Raw genomic sequence first — 21,887 nt, 5'->3', positions numbered from 1 at the left:
TGTCCTTAATGAGTAGTTACTGTATGTATTTCCAAACCCTAATATGAGGGAAATTATTGTATTGTATCCAAACATGGGATGCAGTGTCTTCTGATGCAAAGCTAATAATACTGTAATACCACAGGAAACGATACTTGAACGATACTTGAATTAGATAGCCACTGCCAAATAAGGCAGTGGCTATCTACCAGGCATCCTCTGAAACATCACATCAAACCCAAATTCATTGCTTTGGGAGCAACAAAGGTAATGTTCTGCACGGAAGCTGATCTGTGTGTGTCAGTGGTCGAAGACACTGGTTGTCTTTTGTGTTCTGCCTAATATAAAGTCACAAAGTAGCCACGCATGCTGCTGCAGCAGCCTTTCTCATTGCTGGACCTGAGGCCTTACTATGAACTCTGGTTTGCATTCCAATCAATCATAGGCAATTATGTTTAATTCAGATTGGATACTAAAATAAATCTGACACCATTGTGCTCTTAAGTACAGTGCATTCATAAAATATTCAGACCACTTCACTTTTTCCACATTTTGTTACATAACAGCCTTATTATAAGCAATCCTCAGCAATCTTCACAATGTACCCCATAATGACAAAGAGGAAACAGTTTTTTAGAAATGTTTGCAAATTTATAAATAAAAAAACATTATTTACATAGGTAATTCAGACCTTTTGCTATGTGACTCAAAATTGAGCTCAGGTGCATCCTGTTTCCATTGATCATCCTTAAGAAGTTTCTACAACTTGATTGTGTCACAGATCCCTTCGGTACTGATGCTCATTCTGTTCACCAGTTCCGGAGGTCTACGTCACCGGCTTTCTAGGCTTCACTGAACGGGAATCATTATCATCAACCCCAGACTGTCTTGTCTGATTACACACACCTGGTTCCCATTACCCCTGATTAGTATGTTATATATGTGCCCTCTCTTCCCTCTGTCTATGTTGGTTATTCTTTCCATGTCCGTTGGTGGTGTGAGTACCTATGCGTTGGTGGTGTGAGTACCTATGCATTGCTGCAGCTGTTATGCTGCGTGCTTTATATATTGTGTATTACGGGTATCGTCCCGTGTCGGTCAACGAGGTTTACCCTCGCTCTTTTGTTTGGGTACAGCCCAGTGTTTTTGTATACCTGTTTGTTTTGGTTGTATTAAAAACCCCTATTATTAAAAACCCCCTGTATTCCTGCGCCTGTCTCCAAATCCTTTATACCAGCGTGACAGATTGGAGTCCACCTGTGGTAAATTCAATTGATTGGACATGATTTGGAAATGCACCCTGCCGGTCTATATAAAGGTCCCACAGTTGACAGTGCAAGTCAGAGCAAAAACAAAGACAAGAGGTCGAAGGAATTGTCTGTAGAGCTCCAAGAGAGGATTGTGTCGAGGCACAGATCTGGGTAAGGGTGTCAAAACATTTCTGCAGCATTGATGGACCCCAAGAACACAGTGGCCTTCATCATTCTTAAATGCAAGAAGTTTGGATCCAGCAAGACTCTTTCTAGAGCTGGGCGACTGGCCAAACTGAGCAGTTGGGGGAGAAGGGCCTTGGTCAGGAAGGTGACCAAGAACCCGATGGTCACTCTGACAGAGCTCCAGAGTTCCTCTGTGGAGATGGGAGAACCTTCCAGAAGGAAAACCATCTCTGCAGTGTTCCACCAATCAGGCCTTTATGGCAGAGTGCCCAAAGGCACTTAAAGGACTCAAAAAATGAGAAACAAGATTCTCTGATCTGATGAAGCCAAGTGTCACGCGTGGAGGAAACCTGGGACCATCCCTATGGTGAAGTATGGTGGTGGCAGCATCATTCTATGGGAAAGTTTTTCAGTGGCAGGAACTGGGAGACTAGTCGGGTGTGAGGGAAAGATGATCGGAGCAAAGTACAGAGAGATCCTTGATGAAAATCTGCTCCAGAGCGCTCAGGACCTCAGACTGGGGCGAAGGTTCACCTTCCAACAGGGCAATGATCCTAAGCACACATCTAAGACATCGCAGGAATGGCTTCGGGACAAGTCTCTGAATGTCCCTGAGTGACCCAACCTGAGCCCGGACTTGAACCCAATCTAACATCTCTGGAGAGACCTGAAAATAGCTGTGCAGCTACACTCCCAATCCAACCTGACAGCACTTGAGAGGATTTGCAGAGAAGAATGGGAAAAACTCCCCAAATACAGGCGTGCCAAGATTGTAGCGTCATACCCAAGAAGACTCAAGGCTGTAATCGCTGCCAAAGGTGCTTCAACAAAGTACATTACATTTACATTTAAGTCATTTAGCAGACGCTCTTATCCAGAGCGACTTACAAAAATTGGTGCATACACCTTATGACAACCAGTGGAACAGCCACTTGCATCTAAATCTTGTTGGGGGAGAAGGGGGGTGAGAAGGATTACTTACCCTTACTTACCCTATCCTAGGTATTCCTTGAAGAGGTGGGGTTTCAGGTGTCTCCGGAAGGTGGTGATTGACTCCGCTGTCCTGGCGTCGTGAGGGAGTTTGTTCCACCATTGGGGGCCAGAGCAGCGAACAGTTTTGACTGGGCTGAGCGGGAACTGTACTTCCTCAGTGGTAGGGAGCGAGCAGGCCAGAGGTGGATGAACGCAGTGCCCTTGTTTGGGTGTAGGGCCTGATCAGAGCCTGGAGGTACTGAGGTGCCGTTCCCCTCACAGCTCCGTGGCGAGCACCATGGTCTTGTAGCGGATGCGAGCTTCAACTGGAAGCCAGTGGAGAGAGCGGAGGAGCGGGGTGACGTGAGAGAACTTGGGAAGGTTGAACACCAGACGGGCTGCGGCGTTCTGGATGAGTTGTAGGGGTTTAATGGCACAGGCAGGGAGCCCAGCCAACAGCGAGTTGCAGTAATCAAGACGGGGAGATGACAAGTGCCTGGATTAGGACCTGCGCCGCTTCCTGTGTGAGGCAGGGTCGTACTCTGCGGATGTTGTAGAGCATGAACCTACAGGAACGGGACACCGCCTTGATGTTAGTTGAGAACGTCAGGGTGTTGTCAGGATCACGCCAAGGTTCTTAGCGCTCTGGGAGGAGGACACAATGGAGTTGTCAACCGTGATGGCGAGATCATGGAACGGGCAGTCCTTCCCGGGAGGAAGAGGAGCTCCGTCTTGCTGAGGTTCAGCTTGAGGTGGTGATCCGTCATCCACACTGATATGTCTGCCAGACATGCAGAGATGCGATTCGCCACCTGGTCATCAGAAGGGGAAAGGAGAAGATTAATTGTGTGTCGTCTGCATAGCAATGATAGGAGAGACCATGTGAGGTTATGACAGAGCCAAGTGACTTGGTGTATAGCGAGAATAAGAGAGGGCCTAGAACAGAGCCCTGGGGACACCAGTGGTGAGAGCGCGTGGTGAGGAGACAGATTCTCGCCACGCCACCTGGTAGGAGCGACCTGTCAGGTAGGACGCAATCCAGCGTGGGCCGCGCCGGAGATGCCCAACTCGGAGAGGGTGGAGAGGAGGATCTGATGGTTCACAGTATCGAAGGCAGCCGATAGGTCTAGAAGGATGAGAGCAGAGGAGAGAGAGTTAGCTTTAGCAGTGCGGAGCGCCTCCGTGATACAGAGAAGAGCAGTCTCAGTTGAATGACTAGTCTTGAAACCTGACTGATTTGGATCAAGAAGGTCATTCTGAGAGAGATAGCGGTAGAGCTGGCCAAGGACGGCACGCTCAAGAGTTTTGGAGAGAAAAGAGAGAAGGGATACTGGTCTGTAGTTGTTGACATCGGAGGGATCGAGTGTAGGTACTGAGTAAAGGGTCTGAAAAGTTATGTAAATGTATTATTTCATTTTTTTAAATTTTCTAAAAACAGTTCTTTGCTTTGTCATTAGAGGGTATTGTGTGTAGAGTGATGAGGGATAAAAATAATTTATCCATTTTAGAACAAGGCTGTAACGTAACAAAATGTGGCAAAAGTCAAGGGGTCTTAATCCTTTCCGAAGGCACTCTATCTACCTCAATTACCTCGTATCCATGCTCTTCAACTCGGTACTGGTACCGTGTGTGTGTGTGCGTGTGTGTGTGTGTGTGTGTGTGTGTGTGTGTGTGTGTGTGTGTGTGTGTGTGTGTGTGTGTGTGTGTGTGTGTGTGTGTGTGTGTGTGTGTGTGTGTGTGTGTGTATACTGTATGTCTCAGAGACCTGTTAGAATAAACAGCAGCAGGCAGGACCTTTATGACCTACAGCACAATATACCTGTGAACTCCTAGTTATATAGGGCTGAGGACCTTGATCAGTACTGGGGAATCTACTTTGATAATATAGTCACAATAAAATAACAATAATGAGGCTATACAGGAGATACCAGTACAGAGTAAATGTAAGGGGGTACAGATTAGTTGAGGTCATTTGTACATGTAGGTAGGGGTGAAGTGACTATGCATAGATAATAAACAGCGAGTAGCAGCCGTGTAAAGACAAGGGGGGTCAATGTAAATAGCCCGGGTGGCCATTTGATTAATTATTCAGCAGTCTTATGGCTTGGGTGTAGAAGGTGTTGAGGAGCCCTTTTTGGACCTAGACTTGGTGCTCTGGTACCGCTTGATGTTCAGGTAGCAGAGAGAATAGGCTATGACTTGGGTGTCTGGAGTCTGACAATTTTTTGGGCCTTCATCTGACACCGTCTAGTATATAGGTCCTGAATGGCAGGAAGCTTAGCCCCTGTGATGTACTGGACTGCACCCACTACACTCTGTCATTGCTTACGGTCGGATGCCGAGCAGTTGCCATACCAGGCGGTGATGCAACCTGTCAGGATGCTCTCGATGGTGCAGCTGTAGAACCTTTTGAGGATCTGGGGACCCATGCCAAATTCTTTTCAGTCTCCTGAGGAGGTAAAGGCATTGTCAACCTTCAGAGGGTGAATCGGCAAGACAAAAGATTTGAGCGCCTTTTGAACGGGGTATGGTAGAGGGTCAACAAATAGCAGGCCAAACTATCCCTCTCAGCACTGCCTGGACTGCGCAAAAATGCAAATGCTTTCCATTTGAGTTATATTAGGTTTTATTTTCATCGTTTGGGGTCAAGAACTGAAACACAGTTCCCGTATGTCCCGTGTGTATCAAGAAAGGTCCACCACCCAAAGGACATCCAGCCAACTTGATACAACTGTGGGAAGCATTGAAGTCAACATGGGCCAGCATCCCTGTGGAACGCTTTTGACTCCTTGTTGAGTCCATGAGGCTGTTCTGAGGGCAAAAGGGGGTGGAACTCAATATGAGGAAGGTGTTCTTAATGTTTTGTACACTCAGTATACAGTGCATATACAAAAGTATGTGGACACCCCTTCAAATTTGTGGATTCAGCTATTTAAGCCATACCCGTTGCTGACAGGTGTATAAAATTGAGCACACAGCCATGCAATCTCCATAGACAAATATTGGCAATAGAATGGCCTTACTGAAGAGCTCAGTGACTTTCAACGTGGCACCGTCATAGGATGCCACTTTTCCAACAAGTAAGTTAGTCAAATTTCTGTCCTGCTAGAGCTGCCCCGGTTAATTGTACGTGCTGTTATTTTGACGTGGAAACATCTAGCAGCAACAACGGCCCAACCGCGAAGTGGTCGCCCACACAAGCTCACAGAATGGGACCACCGAGTGCTGAAGCATGTAGCGAGTAAAAATCGTCTGTCCTTGGTTGCAACTCTCACTACCGAGTTCCAAACTGCCTCTGGAAGCAACTTCAGCACCAGAACTGTTTGTCAGGATTTTCATGAAATGGGTTTCCATGGCCGAGCAGCCGCACACAAGCCTAAGATCAGCATGTGCAATGCCAAGCATTGGCTGGAGTGGTGTAAGGCTCGCCGCCATTGGACTCATGAGCAGTGGAATATTCTCTGGAGTGATGAATCATGCTTCACCATCTGGCAGTCTAATGGACGAATCAGGGTTTGGAGGAAGCCAGGAGAAGGCTACCTGCCCGAATGCATAGTGCCAACTTTAAAGTTTGGTTAAAGAGGAATGATTGTCTGGAACTGTTTTTCCTGGTTCGGGCTATGCCCCTTAGTTCCAGTGAAGGGAAATCTTAACGCTACAGCATGCAATGACATTCTAGACAATTCTGTCGAGATTGGTGTGGAAGAACTTGACTGATCTGCACAGAGCCCTGACCTCAACCCCATCAAACACCTTTGGGATGAATTGAATCACAGACTGCGAGCCAGGCCTAATTGTCCAACATCAGAGCCCGACCTCATTAATGACTTGGAAGCAAGTCCTCACAGCAATGTTCCAACATCTAGTGGAAAGCCTTCCGAGAAGAGTGGAGGCTGTTACAGCAGCAATGTTCCAGCATCTAGTGGAAAGCCTTCCTATAAGAGTGGAGGCTGTTACAGCAGCAAATAGAGGACCTACTCCATATTAATGCCCATGATTTTGGAATGAAATGTTCGACAAACAGGTCTCCACATACTTTTGGTCTTGCAGTGTCTATATAGCACTATGGCCAAGTTTTTCGGCTAGTGATTTGTGTTGCTCTGTGCATGTGGCTATGGGGAGCTGCTGAGCTGAGCACTTGGGGAATGGAATGGAACAGAGAGAGAGGAGAGAGATCTGTGACTTGAGGCTCAACGTGATCAACATGCTGCTAAATAATGGATGTTTGACTAGAGGGGGAAAAAGAGAAATCTCATGTTGCTGCTGCTGGGATAATGAGCCAGGCCTGGCATGGAATTTTGGGGTAAAGACATCCCAGTCAACTGTGTGTGTGTGTGTGTGTGTGTGTGTGTGTGTGTGTGTGTGTGTGTGTGTGTGTGTGTGTGTGTGTGTGTGTGTGTGTGTGTGTGTGTGTGTGTGTGTGTGTGTGTGTGTGTGTGTGAGAAAGTAGGTTTGTTAGTGTGTGTGCCTACAGGGCCTTCAGAAACTATTCATACCCCTTGACTTATTCCACATTGTTGTGATACAGCCTGAATTGAATAAATGTTGTTTTTTCTCACCCATCTACACACAATACCCCATAATGACTACGTGAAGACATGTTTTTAGAAATTGGAAATTAAAATGAAATACAAAAATAACTAATTTACATAAGTATTCACATTCCTGAGTCAATACATGTTAGAATCACCTTTGGCAGTGATTACAGCTGTGAGTCTTTCTGGGTAAGTCTTTAAGAGCTTTGCACTCCTGGATTGTACAATATTTGCCCATTATTATTATTTTAATTCTTTAAGCTCTGTCAAGTTGGTTGTTGATCATTGCTAGATAACCATTTCCAAGTCTTGCCATAGATTTTCAATAAGATTTAAGTCAAAATTATAACTAGGCCACCCAGGAACATTCACTGTCTTCTTGGTAAGCAACTCCAGTGTATATTTGGTCTTGTGTTTTAGATTATTGTCCTGCTGGAAGGTAAATTAATCTCCCTGTGTCCTAGTGTCTGGTGGAAAGCAGACTGAACCAGGTTTTCCTCTAGGATTTTGCCTGCGCTAAACTCCATTCCGTTTATTTTTTCTCCTGAAAAACTCCCCAAGTCCTTAACGATTACAAGCATACCTATAACATGATGCAACCACCACTAGGCTTGAAAATATAGAGAGTGGTACTCAGTAATGTGTTTTATTGGACTTTCCCCAAACATTTAGTCAGGACAAAAAGTGAATTTCTTTGCCACATTTTTGCAGTTTTACTTTCGTGCCTTGTTGCAAACTGGATGCATGTTTTGGAATATTTCTATTCTTTACAGGCTTAATTCTTCCATTCTGTCAATTAGATGAATAATATTGAGTAAATACAACACATCCCCAGTTGTCCTATCACAGCCATTACACTATGTAACCATTTTTACCGTTTTAAGGTCACCCTTGGCCTCATGGTGAAATCCCTAAGTGGTTTCCTTCCTCTCCGGCAACTATATTAGGAAGAACGCTTGTATATTGGTAGTGACTGGGTGTATAGATACACCATCCAAAGCGTAATTAATTACTTCACCTCAGCTCAAAGTGATATTCAATGTCTTATTTTTTATTTTTGTACCCATCTACCAATCGGTGCCCTTATTTGTGAGGCATTGAAAAACCTCCCTGGTCTTTGTGGTTGAATCTGTGTTTGAAATTCCCTGCTTGACTGAGGGATCGTACAGATAATTCTATGTGTGGGTACAGAGACGAGGTGGTCATTCAAAAATCATGTTAAACCCTATTATTGCACAAAGAGTGAGTCCATACAATTTATTATATGACTTGTTAAGCACATTTTCACTCTTAAACTTAATTAGGCTTTCTATAAACAAATGGGTTGAATACTTATTGACTCAAGACATTCCAGCTTTTCATTTTTTATTCATTTGTAAAAAAAAAGGATCTAAAAACATAATTCCACTTTGACATTATGGGGTATTGTGTGTAGGCCAGTGACACAAAAAGAAGAAGATTGAATCCATTTTAAATTCAGGCTGTAACACAACAAAATGTGGGAAAAGTCAAGGGGAGTGAACTTTCTGCCGGCTCTGTGTGTCACACCCTGATCTGGTTCACCTGTTCTTATGACTGTCTCCACCGCCTCCAGGTGTCACTTATTATCCCCGGTGTATATATCCCTGTGTTTCCTGTCTCTCTGTATCAGGTCGTCTTGTATGTTCAGTCAAGTCAACCAGTGTGTTTTTTCCGTACTCCTTTTGCTATTCTTCTTTTTCTAGTCCTCCCGGTTTATACCCTGGCTGCCTGACCATTCTGCCTGCCTTGACCATGAGCCCGTCTGCCACTCTACGTCCTGGACTCTGATCTGGTTTTGACCTTTGACCTGTCCACGACCATTCTCCTTTGGATTATTAAACCTTGTAAGACTCCAACCACCTGCCTCCTGGGTCTGCATCTGGGTCTCGCCGTGTGCCTTAATACTGTAAGTGTTTTGGGCTTCTGTATTTGACTGAACAGTAAATGTTAATCTAATTGTTTCTGAGCTTACATAGACGGTAGGTATGTATGCCTGACTGTATTGTGTTTCCACATATAGGCATATCTACACGTTTGTGCAACTACATGGAGCCGAATAAATGTGCTTGTGTCAGGACACGCTGTACATTCTAGTGAATTTGGAGGTTCCAGTGTTCCCCCTCGACACTATGAAGATCGCGTTCTCATCGTTGGCAGAAACGGGGAGGCAGATCTCTTTGATCAAGAGAACGTGTCACAATCTCAGTGGTCTGTCTGGCGTGTCTGTGACTCAGTCTGACCGACAGACGTCACTGAACAGCAATTCTAATGGACCTAAAGAGCCAGAATGATAAAACTGTAATAGTAGAGACCAAATAAAGAGACTTGAGATACTGATACTGCATGTTCTGTATAATATTACACATGTGTTTGAGTATGTGAGTGTGCATCATTGACTTGTATATTTATTAACTCAATAGACCGTACTGTCCTTCTGATACTCTCCAACTCTAAAAGAGGTTCATTAGAGATGGGAAGAAACAGAGGGCAAGAGGGAGAGAGGTGAGAATGGAGAGCAAGAGGGAGAGAGGTGAGAACGGAGAGCAAGAGGGAGAGAGGTGAGAACGGAGAGCAAGAGGGAGAGAGGTGAGAACGGAGAGCAAGAGGGAGAGAGGTGAGAACGGAGAGCAAGAGGGAGAGAGGTGAGAACGGAGAGCAAGAGGGAGAGAGGTGAGAACGGAGAGCAAGAGGGAGAGAGGTGAGAACGGAGAGCAAGAGGGAGAGAGGTGAGGGAGGGCAAGAGGGAGAGAGGTGAGAACGGAGGGCAAGAGGGAGAGAGGTGAGAACGGAGAGCAAGAGGGAGAGAGGTGAGAACAAGGGGAGAGCAAGAGGGAGAGAGGTGAGAACGGAGAGCAAGAGGGAGAGAGGTGAGAACGAAGAGCAAGAGGGAGAGAGGGAGAGCAAGAGGCAGAGAGGTGAGAACGGAGAGCAAGAGGGAGAGAGGTGAGAACGGAGAGCAAGAGGGAGAGAGGTGAGAACGGAGAGCAAGAGGGAGAGAGGTGAGAACGGAGAGCAAGAGGGAGAGAGGTGAGAACGGAGAGCAAGAGGGAGAGAGGTGAGAACGGAGAGCAAGAGGGAGAGAGGTGAGAACGGAGAGCAAGAGGGAGAGAGGTGAGAACGGAGGGCAAGAGGGAGAGAGGTGAGAACGGAGAGCAAGAGGGAGAGAGGTGAGAACGGAGGGCAAGAGGGAGAGAGGTGAGAACGGAGAGCAAGAGGGAGAGAGGTGAGAACGGAGAGCAAGAGGGAGAGAGGTGAGAACGGAGAGCAAGAGGGAGAGAGGTGAGAACGGAGAGCAAGAGGGAGAGAGGTGAGAACGGAGAGCAAGAGGGAGAGAGGTGAGAACGGAGGGCAAGAGGGAGAGAGGTGAGAACGGAGAGCAAGAGGGAGAGAGGTGAGAACGGAGAGCAAGAGGGAGAGAGGTGCGAACGGAGGGCAAGAGGGAGAGAGGTGAGAACGGAGAGCAAGAGAAAGAGAAAGACGCCTTTGAAGAAACCGAGACAAATAGGGAGGATTTAGACGGAGAGAAATGGAAAGGAAAGGAGGATGCCTAGTCAGTTGTACAACTGAATGCCTTCAACTGAAATGTGTCTTCCGCATTTAACCCAACCCCTTTGAATCACATGGAAGGCAGTAATGAGGAAGAGAACACAAGGTCTGGTGAAAACACATTAGTACATTGAAAGTTAGAGAGAGAAAGCCAGAGGCAGAAAGAGAGAGAGACACAGACAGACAGACAAACAGACAGAGAGACAGAGGACAGAAAGAGAAAGATAGAGGAGGGGTGAGATGTGAGATGTGAGACAGCTCACTTCGACTGGGAGCCCAGGCTGAGATGAACTGTGGTGCATGTTGCCGGGCAACAGCAGCTGACTATTGGAGAAGAGCCAGTGCTGTATACTGTGATTTGCATGGTAGGCTCACATAGATGCAGATCTATATAGTCCTTATTTTTCTCCTTATCTGAAGCACACGTTACCCCAAAAAATGCTCTAGGCCACTGCTTCTCAACTGGTTTTGCATTGGGACACAAATTGAACCAGCTTGTCTCAGTTGCGATCCAATATTCGCATCACTATTTTCTGTTGTTGCCCTTATGCAATCTGGAAAACTATTTTTAATACTACATTGATAGTAAATATACCAATTATATGACAAGGGAACAGTCCCACCTTCTTCATTGTAGTAATTCCATTTTGCCCATATTCTTGATGAAGAATGTTAAGCTCACTGGTTTGAGACCACAAAATCAATCAAATACAGTAAATATCGCTGCTAATAACTCGAAATTGGAAATACTGTGATTGAACTAACACTCGCGACTCATTCAAAACCTCCTGCGACCCAAATTTAGGTTGCGACCCACCTGCCAAGAGCAGAGATTCTCAACTGAAAGGGAAGGAAGCTTATATTTGACATTACAATAAATTGAAAAAGGATTTCAACAAATCAAATCAAATGTATTTATATAGCCCTTCTTACATCAGCTGATATCTCAAAGTGCTGTACAGAAACCCAGCCTAAAACCCCAAACAGCAAGCAATGCAGGTGTAGAAGCTCGGTGGCTAGGAAGAACTCCCTAGAAAGGCCAAAACCTAGGAAGAAACCTAGAGAGGAACCAGGCTATGAGGGGTGGTCAATCTTCTTCTGGCTGTGCTGGGTGGAGATTATAACAGAACGATCTAGAAGAAAAAGAAACGCACACCTATTAAGACGAGGTGCTGGCTAGTGGAATAGAAACTTGAAAATAAAAGAGAGCCGCACACTAGGAGCTCAGATGCAAAAATGTAATATCAACGTTTCGACAGCCAAGCTGTCTTCTTCAGGGTATAACAGAACATGGCCAAGATGTTCAAATGTTCATAAATGACCAGCATGGTCAAATAATAATAATCACAGTGGTTGTAGAGGGTGCAACAGGTCAGCACCTCAGGAGTAAATGTCAGCTGGATTTTCATAGCCAATCATTGAGAGTATCTCTACCGCTCCTGCTGTCTGGACACTGGAGACCAACAAAACAAATATAGCTTTTGACCCACTCTGTTATTCCAACATCTTATCATCATTGTGTAGCCTACGCTAATTAACGTTACCACCAGATAGACTTCTAAGAAACAACCTTCAGTAATTCATGGTAATATATGCATTTTCCTTTGTTACAGCAGAAGGATGTTCCTTGTACCTAAATCATCCCCATACTACAACACACCAGAAATACACCACGAGCTACTTTTCTCTCGATGCTGCAGACTAACGGAGAAATGTCGACCAGAGCGAGACGACTGTAGGTTGAACACTTCCAGGTTTCAACTATAACTTATAGAACACATGGCAGCAGTGACACTGGAGTACATTAATACTCTCCATCCAGCCCTGACATCCAGTCAAATATGTTTACATGTACAGCACACTACTACCCCACTAGATGCACCTGTCTGTCTGTCTGTCTGTCAGTCAGTCAGTCAGTCAGTCAGTCAGTCAGTCAGTCAGGTCAGTCAGTCAGTCAGTCAGTCAGTCAGTCAGTCAGTCTGTCTGTCTGTCTGTCTGTCAGGTCTGTCAGGTCTGTCAGGTCTGTCTGTCTGTCTGTCTGTCTGTCTGTCTGTCTGTCTGTCTGTCTGTCTGGTCTGTCTGGTCTGTCAGGTCTGTCTGTCAGGTCAGTCTGTCAGGTCAGTCTGTCAGGTCTGTCTGTCAGGTCTGTCTGTCTGTCTGTCAGGTCTGTCAGGTCTGTCTGTCTGTCTGTCTGTCTGTCTGTCTGTCAGGTCTGTCTGGTCTGTCTGTCTGTCTGTCTGTCTGTCTGTCTGTCAGGTCTGTCTGTCTGTCTGTCTGTCTGTCTGTCTGTCTGTCTGTCTGTCTGTCTGTCTGTCTGTCTGTCTGTCTGCCTGCCCTGGTCTGCCTGCCCTGGTCTGTCTGTCTGTCTGTCTGTCTGTCTGTCTGTCTGTCTGTCAGGTCTGTCAGTCTGTCAGGTCTGTCTGTCAGGTCTGTCAGGTGTGTCAGGTCTGTCTGTCTGTCTCTCAGGTCTGGCTGACTGTGTGTCTGTCAGGTCTCTGGCCCAGTGTTAGCTAGCTGCACCTCTACCTTGTCTCAGTCCTGCCTCTACCACACCTGCTGACCCCCTCTGTCTGAGCCTGTAACATCTTCATTAACATATTAACTTCCGGCGCCGACAGAGATGGCCGCCTCGCTTCGCGTTCCTAGGAAACTATGCAGTTTTTTGTTTTTTTTTACGTGTTATTTCTTACATTAGTACCCCAGGTCATCTTAGGTTTCATTACATACAGTCGAGAAGAACTACTGAATATAAGATCAGCGTCAACTCACCATCAGTACGACCAAGAATATGTTTTTCGCGACGCAGATCCTGTGTTCTGCCTTACAAACAGGACAACGGAGTGGATCGCATGCAGCGACCCAAGGAAACGACTCCGAAAAAGAGGGAAACGAGGCGGTGTTCTGGTCAGACTCCGGAGACGGGCACACCATGAACCACTCCCTAGCATTATTCTTGCCAATGTCCAGTCTCTAGACAACAAGGTTGATGAAATCCGAGCAAGGGTAGCATTCCAGAGGGACATCAGAGACTGTAACGTTCTGTGCTTTACGGAAACATGGCTCACTGGAGAGACGCTATCCGAAGCGGTGCAGCCAACGGGTTTCTCCACGCATCGCGCCGACAGAAACAAACACCTTTCTGGTAAGAAGAGGGGCGGGGGCGTATGCCGTATGGCTAACGAGACATGGTGTGATGAAAGAAACATACAGGAACTCAAATCCTTCTGTTCACCTGATTTAGAATTCCTCACAATCAAATGTAGACCGCATTATCTACCAAGAGAATTATCTTTGATTATAATCACAGCCGTATATATCCCCCCCCAATCAGACACATCGATGGCTCTGAACGAACTTTATTTAAATCTTTGCAAACTGGAAACAATTTATCCGGAGGCTGCATTCATTGTAGCTGGGGATTTTAACAAGGCTAATAATAATAATAATAATATATGCCATTTAGCAGACGCTTTTATCCAAAGCGACTTACAGTCATGTGTATCCTCAGACATTCTACGTATGGGTGGTACCGGGAATCGAACCCACTACCCTGGCGTTACAAGCACAAGACTCCCTAAATTTTATCAGCATATCGATTGCGCAACCAGGGGTGGAAAAACCTTGGATCATTGTTACTCTAACTTCTGCGACGCATATAAGGCCCTGCCCCGCCCCCCTTTCGGAAAAGCTGACCACGACTCCATTTTGCTGATCCCTGCCTACAGACAGAAACTAAAACTAGAGGCTCCCACGCTGAGGTCTGTCCAACGCTGGTCCGACCAAGCTGACTCCACACTCCAAGACTGCTTTCATCACGTGGACTGGGATATGTTTCGTATTGCATCAGATAACAACATTGACGAATACGCTGATTCGGTGTGCGAGTTCATTAGAACGTGCGTTGAAGATGTCGTTCCCATAGCAACGATTAAAACATTCCCTAACCAGAAACCGTGGATTGATGGCAGCATTCGCATGAAACTGAAAGCGCAAACCACCACATTAGATTACTTGTTGGTTATTACTGCATTGTCGGAACTAGAAACACAAGCATTTCGCTACACTCGCATTAACATCTGCTAACCATGTGTATGTGACAAATAAAATTAGATTAATTTGATTACCACGCAATAATGTAGCAGGGAGGGATGTTGGTCCAGGACTATGGCTCTTGTGGTTTATGTCATCCTAACTTTGTAATGTGCATAATAACTAGGAGTAGAAATCATCAAAATCTTAATGGACTCTGCACACAATTGAGGGAAAGAACCATATGTCTAATACTCCAAGTTGCTGAATCACACTACTTGGCTACAGATGCCCTAAGCCATATGCAGTGCTGCCAGCATTTATTTACTGAACAGACACACATTGGAGATCATATAAATACCTTGGCAAACAATGTTGCATATTCATTTGGGTGACAAGATGTTTTGCTGTGGTACCATCTCCAGAGCACTGTGAATAACTCTGACCTTTAACCGTCCAGACAATACCAATTTTGATGTTCCATCTATTTTGTTCAGTCTTAGTATTGTCCTGATTAACTGGTTCCTTCATTTAATTGGGATAGTGTAGCTGTTGGGCTAACTGAAGGGTTTGTTATCATAGCACTCAACAGGCTGAGATGCACATGTTTCAAATGGCTAAATGTGTGTGTTCACCGATTGGACCTACACTGACCCCTCTGTACCATCATTCATTCATATATCCTTATGTACATATTCCTTATCCCCTTACACTGTGTATAAGACAGTAGTTTTGGAATTGTTAGTTAGATTACTTGTTGGTTATCACTGCATTGTCGGAACTAGAAGCACAAGCATTTCGCTACACTCGCATTAACATCTGCTAACCATGTGTATGTGACAAATAAAATTTGATTTGATTTTAGATTTTTAAAAATTTGATTTGATTTTGATGATTTCTTTCCTGTGCAAAGCACCAAATGCGCAGGGCCCCTAAAGTGAGTGCATCCTTCCTGCCTGCTTGCATAGTCTGCCTGGCCGAATGGCAGCTTGCAGCCTTCAGATCAGCTCATGCATGAAACTCCAATATGCTAGAGACTGGGAGGAGAAGGAGCCAATGAGGAAGCAGGGATCTGAACAGAGAAGCCAGGACAGGCCAGGCACTAGGCAGTGTGTGTTGACCAGTCTACATTACTGATGATGGCCCACAACCATAACAGGTCACATGCACATGGCTCTTAAATTATGCATAGAGCATTCATTTGAACATTCACAAAATGACAGAACAGAACTCATTATTCGGGGGGTAGTATGAGGGTAGGGCTGAGGTTGTTTGTAGGGTGGTGAGGGGAAGGTAGTATGAGGGTAAGGGCTGAGGCTGTGTGTTGGGGGGGTAGATTGAGGGTAGGGTCTGAGGCTGTGTGTAGGGTGGGTGCGGGGTTAGTATGAGGGTAGGTAGGGGCTTAGGTTGTGTGTAGGGTGGGGGGGAAGGTAGTATAAGGGTAGGGGAGGGGAGGGGTTTAGGCTGTGGGGGGGGGGGGTAAAAAATAAAATGACAAAATACAAAAAATGGTGTGTGTATGAAAGTGTGTAGATTTATGTGAATGCACTCCTTGGTGTCCCCACCCCTCTCCCCCCACACAGTCGTGAGCTATAATTTTAATAAAAAAAAAATTTAAACACAACAAACTCATGTTGGGAAAAGAAAAAAGGTGAAACTAATCTACGCTTGTTCTGATAAAAACCTTAGGGCATTTCACCTCGGGTGATGCCTTGCTTGACCACACCCTCCTTCCTTGCTCCTGCCCTGCCTCTTCCACCAATCCATTTGTTTCTTTATGGACAGAAAAGAGCAGAAGCTCTGAGCTGTCCGATCATGTCCATTGTCTACTACTGTGGGGGGGGGTATGTATGAGGGTAGAGGGTGAGGCTGTGTGTGTGTGGGGGGAAGATAGTATGAGGGTAGAGGGTGAGGCTGTGTGTGGGGGGGGATAGTATGAGGGTTGCTTTCTCTTTAATACATTTCTTATTTTCCTTTTCTCTGTCTCCATTTACTTTACCTCCTAACCTATATCCTCCTTTCCTATATCCTCCTTCCTTCTCCCTCCTTTCCTATATCCTCTTTCCTTCTCTCTCCTTTCCTATATCCTCTTTCCTTCTCTCTCCTTTCCTATATCCATGCTCTTCCAATCGTTCCTCTTTTCTTCCCTTCTGTCTCTATCCCTCCCTTCAGTTCCTCTGCCTCTCCATCTCTCTGTCTCCCTCCTCCTCTACACCCTCTCATCACTAGACCTCAGGGAAGTTTCATTATGTAAGTGGCCTGTGTGCAGTAAAACACTGCTGAAAAACCAATGCTTAAATAATTCACCCACACTGCTAAATAAAGCCTGTACATATCATGCATGCAGATACCCTGCGCCCAGCTCGCCCCCTCTCTTCCTCTGAAGGCTATCACACCATCAAGATCCACCACGTCTACTCACACACATCTTAGGGAGGTGGGCTCTACGCTCTCTGACCAATGAGACAGAGTGGTGAAAAAGGCGCCTCTTCAACCTCAGGAGGCTAAAGAAATTTGTCTTAACACCTAAAACCCTCACAAACTTTTACAGATGTACAATCGAGAGCATCCTGTCGGGCTGTATCACAGCCTGGTACGGCAACTGCACCGCCCACAACCGCAAAGCTCTCCAGAGTGTGGTGCGGTCTGCCGAACACATTACCGGGGGCAAACCTCCCGCTGTCCTGGACACCTACATCACCCGGTGCATAGGAAGGCCAAAAAGATCAGAGGACATGAACCACTGCCTGGTCGCCCCGCTATCATCCAGAAGACGAGGTCAGTACAGATGCATCAAAGCTGGGACCGAGAGACTGAAAAACAGCTTCTATCTCAAGGCCATCAGTGCTAAACAGACATCACTAACACATCAGAGGCGGCTGCCTATAGACATAGATGAGGAATCACTGGTCACTTTTAGAAATGGATCTCTAGCCACTTTAATAATGTTCCGTATCTAGCATTACTCATCTCATATGTATAAACTGCACTCCACACTATTCTACGGTATCTTAGTCACTTTTAAATTGTGTTTACATATTGCATCACCTATTTCATATGTATATACTTTATTCTATACTATGCCACGGTGTCTTAGTCCAATGCCACTCTGACATACATGTACTGTATATATATATATATATAATTAATTCCTTACTTAGATGTATGTGTATTTTGGGTATATGTTATATGAAACTGTTAGATATTAATTGTTAGATATTACTACACTGTCGGAGCTAGAAGCACAAGCATTTCGCTACACCCGCAATAACATCTGCTAAACACATGTATGTGACCAATACATTTTATTTTGATTTGATTTTGACATCTCAGGGGGGTGGGCTTTACGCTCTCTGGCCAATGAGCCAACTCAGGGGGATGGGCTTTACGTACTCTGGACAATGAATCATCTCAGGGGGGTGGGCTTTATGCTCTCTGGTGCAATGAGCCACTGTGTAACTTATTTATACTTATTTATATTTATTCTTATACACACACCCTCTAATATAGTTACACACAATGAATATAGGACCTGTCAACAAACATATCTACAGCAACACTTCTACAGCAAAACATAAACAAAGAGTGACACCTTTCCGTCAACAGACACCTATCCACTACTTTCACAACCAGTGAGAACACAACCACACAATGAGGCTGCATTTCACAGTGAATGTCAGAAATCTAATTGTGGGTGTCGAGAAATGGATCAGAAACGGCTGAATGTTTACTGTCAATATGGAGGTACAAAGGATGGTCACCATTCCAGCATTATCTCTCCCCAGCATTATCTCTCCTCGGCATTATCTCTCCTCGGCGTTATCTCTCCTCGGCGTTCTCTCCCCAGCATTATCTCTCCTCAGCATTATCTCTCCTCGGCGTTATCTCTCCTCGGTGTTATCTCTCCCCAGCATTATCTCTCCTCAGCATTATCTCTCCTCAGCATTATCTTTGGGAGACAAAAACAGAGCTCTATTTCATATTCATATTTCAGAAGAGAGATTCGCCGTGTGCTGACAGACTGACTCTCTAAATCCACCAGTGCCTTTACTGATCGGTCAGCCCTTTCCGTGATTGTCTCGGTTTTGTTCTGAAAATAAATCTGGTATTGTGAGGGTCCCCTCTGTCAGACAAAAGGCATTTGATCCACAGGATCCACAGTGATTCACCAAGCCCCACCAGAACTAACACAGATAATGTCCTAGAATCACTCTCAGAGAAAGTAGGCCTCTTGGAGCCTGTTCACATTCCCCAGAGAGGCCCAGACATGGGACCAGGCCAAGTGGCTGACACTGTCTCCTCCAATAACCAGTCCCTTGCCTGCATGGTCACAACAACCCTACTCCTAGACATCACTAACATCAGAATTCCTCTACCAAGACTCCAAATCACATGATCCCACCTTCCAACACAGAGTAGGTACAGTGGTCCAGCTGTGTGCCAGAGAGGAACAGCCCCTAGGATAGCTTTTTCAAAGAACCATCTTCCCCCTCCGTTCCATTTCCTGTGTGGGCCAATCAGTGAGGTCAAGACACACTACAATTCTGAGACCATACTTGTCTTGGAATTGTACACTCTTGGAAAAAAAATTGCTATCTAGAACCTAAAAGGGTTCTTCGACTGTCCCCATAGGAGAACCCTTTGAAGAACCTTTTTTGGTTCAAGATAGAACCCTTTTGGGTTCCAGGTAGAACTCTTGCCACAGAGGGTTCTACCTGGACCCAAAAAGGGTTATCTTATGGGGTCAACTGAAGAACCCTTTTGGAAACTTTTTTTCTAAGAGTGTAGCAAGTGGAAATATAACAGAATCTATTGCTGAGTAGGGGAGGAAAATTGTGTGATGACATCTGTGAAGCGTGAAAAGGTTCATATCTTATCAAATCAAATCAAATTTTATTTGTCACATACACATGGTTAGCAGATGTTAATGCGAGTGTAGCGAAATGCTTGTGCTTCTAGTTCCGACAATGCAGTGATAACCAACAAGTAATCTAACTAACAATTCCAAAACTACTGTCTTATACACAGTGTAGGGGGATAAAGAATATGTACATAAGGATATATGAATGAGTGATGGTACAGGGCAGCATACAGTAGATGGTATCGAGTACAGTATATACATATGAGATGAGTATGTAGACAAAGTAAACAAAGTGGCATAGTTAAAGTGGCTAGTGATACATGTATTACATAAGGATGCAGTCGATGATATAGAGTACAGTCACCTCATTCTGTAAGAGAACATACAAGTAAGTGTGACATTGCAAAAATGAGCGCTGAGTAACATCAAACAGGAAAACAAACACTTACAAACAGATGAGTCATTTACAGGGCAGTGTGTGTAGCTATGTGCTGAGCTGTGCTGCAGGAAAGTAGTGTGTTAAATTGGATCTGATGATGCAATTTCCGCTTGCAACATCACTGGGATTGGATATGCAGTTATTTATTGATGTAGCTATCTTTGTACACGATACAATGAGTCAATTATACATCAACTGGGAGGGGTCCAACCCTATTTCTGAGCAGTTTCTCAGCAGGAATGAAAGAGGTTTAGGAGTTGAGCAGAATCCTATTGTGATGTGGAGGAGCCACTTTACCACCACTGCTGCTCCAGCAGGTCCCCATTGCGTGTGCCATGCATCCACACTGTTACAGTCTAACTCAATGAGAAATAGGAGCACATGCACCTGCCACAGTGGCATCCCTCTCACAGTTTTGATCTGGATTATTTTAAGAATCTATTGTATGTTGGTATAGAGAAGCCAATAGTGATGCACTACAAACCCAAAAGATTGACCAGTGTAAATATCCAAATGTTTTTATTTATTTAACCTTTATGTTGACAAGGAGTCAAAGATGAGACGATGGTGTCTTTTTCAGATGAGCCATGTAGAACACAACAATACAGATCAAAGTACAGTAGGCACATAGCAGCGCCCCGCCCTCCAGCTGCCAGGGTATATGTTTAGACGGACACGTTAGTGATGGCACCCTTTACATATTTGCCACAGCTGTATAAGGTCCTGGGATCTCTGAGCAAGTACTAAGTAGTGCCACAATGCAGCAATCTTCAGCCACCTCAAACGAGAAGTTTGTGTGAGCAGCATGAAGGAATTGCTGCAATTGATTAATCAATTCCTAGTGCAACGCGATAGTGCATTTACCAGTCCCACCAGAGACGGTACAGCCTCCTCCTCCCATTGATCTTGCTGTGGCCATGAATAGATTCTCTATGTAGAAATCCCTTCAAATTAAACACACAGTCGTCGTGGTTCATCCATCGAATCCCTCTTTCCTTATGATGAGACTGGGCCCACAGCAGATGGGATTTTCCTTCGAGATAATAGTGTTCTGTACTACAAACAACTACAGTCAACTTTGAGTGAACCCATTCCACTGTTAACCCCTCCTCCTCCTCTCTGCAAACACTCCCTCTTTGGGATGCAACAAAGCCACACGTAAAGCTGTCTCTGTACAGTCACCTGTTCGGAAATACGTAGCTATGCCATCAGAATGGAATTGAGAAATAAGGGATTCATATTTGCAATGTCTGCTAACTCAGGGCTCTATTAAATCTGTGTCGCTGAAGCATTGCAGATTATGAGATGGAAATGTAAAGGTGATTTCCGATCGAGGTATAAACACAGCGTTTACCGTAAAACACAGTCTCCGCTAATGAGAGAACATTGGCTTTAGATTACAATCACACTGTAAAGCTGAACTTCCGCAATGTGGAGTGAATAGAGTCTTTACTATGCTGTAGCACATTCATTTGCTAATTCATTATGACTTAAATATGCTATGCTTCTAAAGAGTTTATTCAATTCCCCCATTGGCAAAGCCTCAGAATGACTATAAATAACAAATAAATTAGGATTGATAAATGAAATGTAAATGGTTACTTAGCAAAAATACGTGAGATAATATGCAAGAATACATTACGAGAAGACATAGCCTATGAATATTCACCCCATAAGTAGATGTATCCTGTACCAGTCTTATGGGCCATTGATTTTCATATACTGTACCTGTAAGCAAAATATAACGGTATAGAACTAGGCCTGAGCCGGCTACAGTATGTGAAAAATGATCATAGGCTACATTTGATGTGTCTTGTATTGGAGGTGTGGGTGGGGATGGTCCCATCATCATTAGATCATGTTGCCCATCATACTTGGGCATTTTATGTTGTACATTCATAATGGTGGAGCAGGCAAAATATGTATAGTGCACAATGTATTGTGTGATGTATTGCTTTTATTAATGATGTAGACAGTTTTGTTGTTGTTGTTAAGATGTCATTTTGTTCCTGTTTGGACCCCAGGAAGAGTAGCGGCTATTGAAAGCTATTAATGTGGATCTTAATAAA

At 44.8% G+C, this 21,887-nt stretch overlaps 1 long non-coding RNA gene and 1 pseudogene across 1 annotated transcript; one reads left to right on the top strand and one right to left on the bottom strand.

Moving 5' to 3' along the window:
* The window catches only part of LOC118385751 (protein phosphatase 3 catalytic subunit alpha-like), an 89,842-nt pseudogene that overhangs the window by 66,092 nt on the left and 1,863 nt on the right, over positions 1 to 21,887 (bottom strand).
* Positions 8,661 to 9,280, top strand: LOC127930719 (uncharacterized). Its single transcript, XR_008139040.1, has 2 exons — positions 8,661 to 8,849; positions 8,964 to 9,280. It is a non-coding gene; the product is annotated as an uncharacterized LOC127930719 (long non-coding RNA).

This window comes from Oncorhynchus keta, chromosome 6, assembly GCF_023373465.1.
Source record: "Oncorhynchus keta strain PuntledgeMale-10-30-2019 chromosome 6, Oket_V2, whole genome shotgun sequence".
NCBI lineage: Eukaryota > Metazoa > Chordata > Actinopteri > Salmoniformes > Salmonidae > Oncorhynchus > Oncorhynchus keta.
The sequence above is the reverse complement of the archived record's forward strand: the minus strand, read 5'-3'. Positions and strand labels throughout refer to the sequence as shown.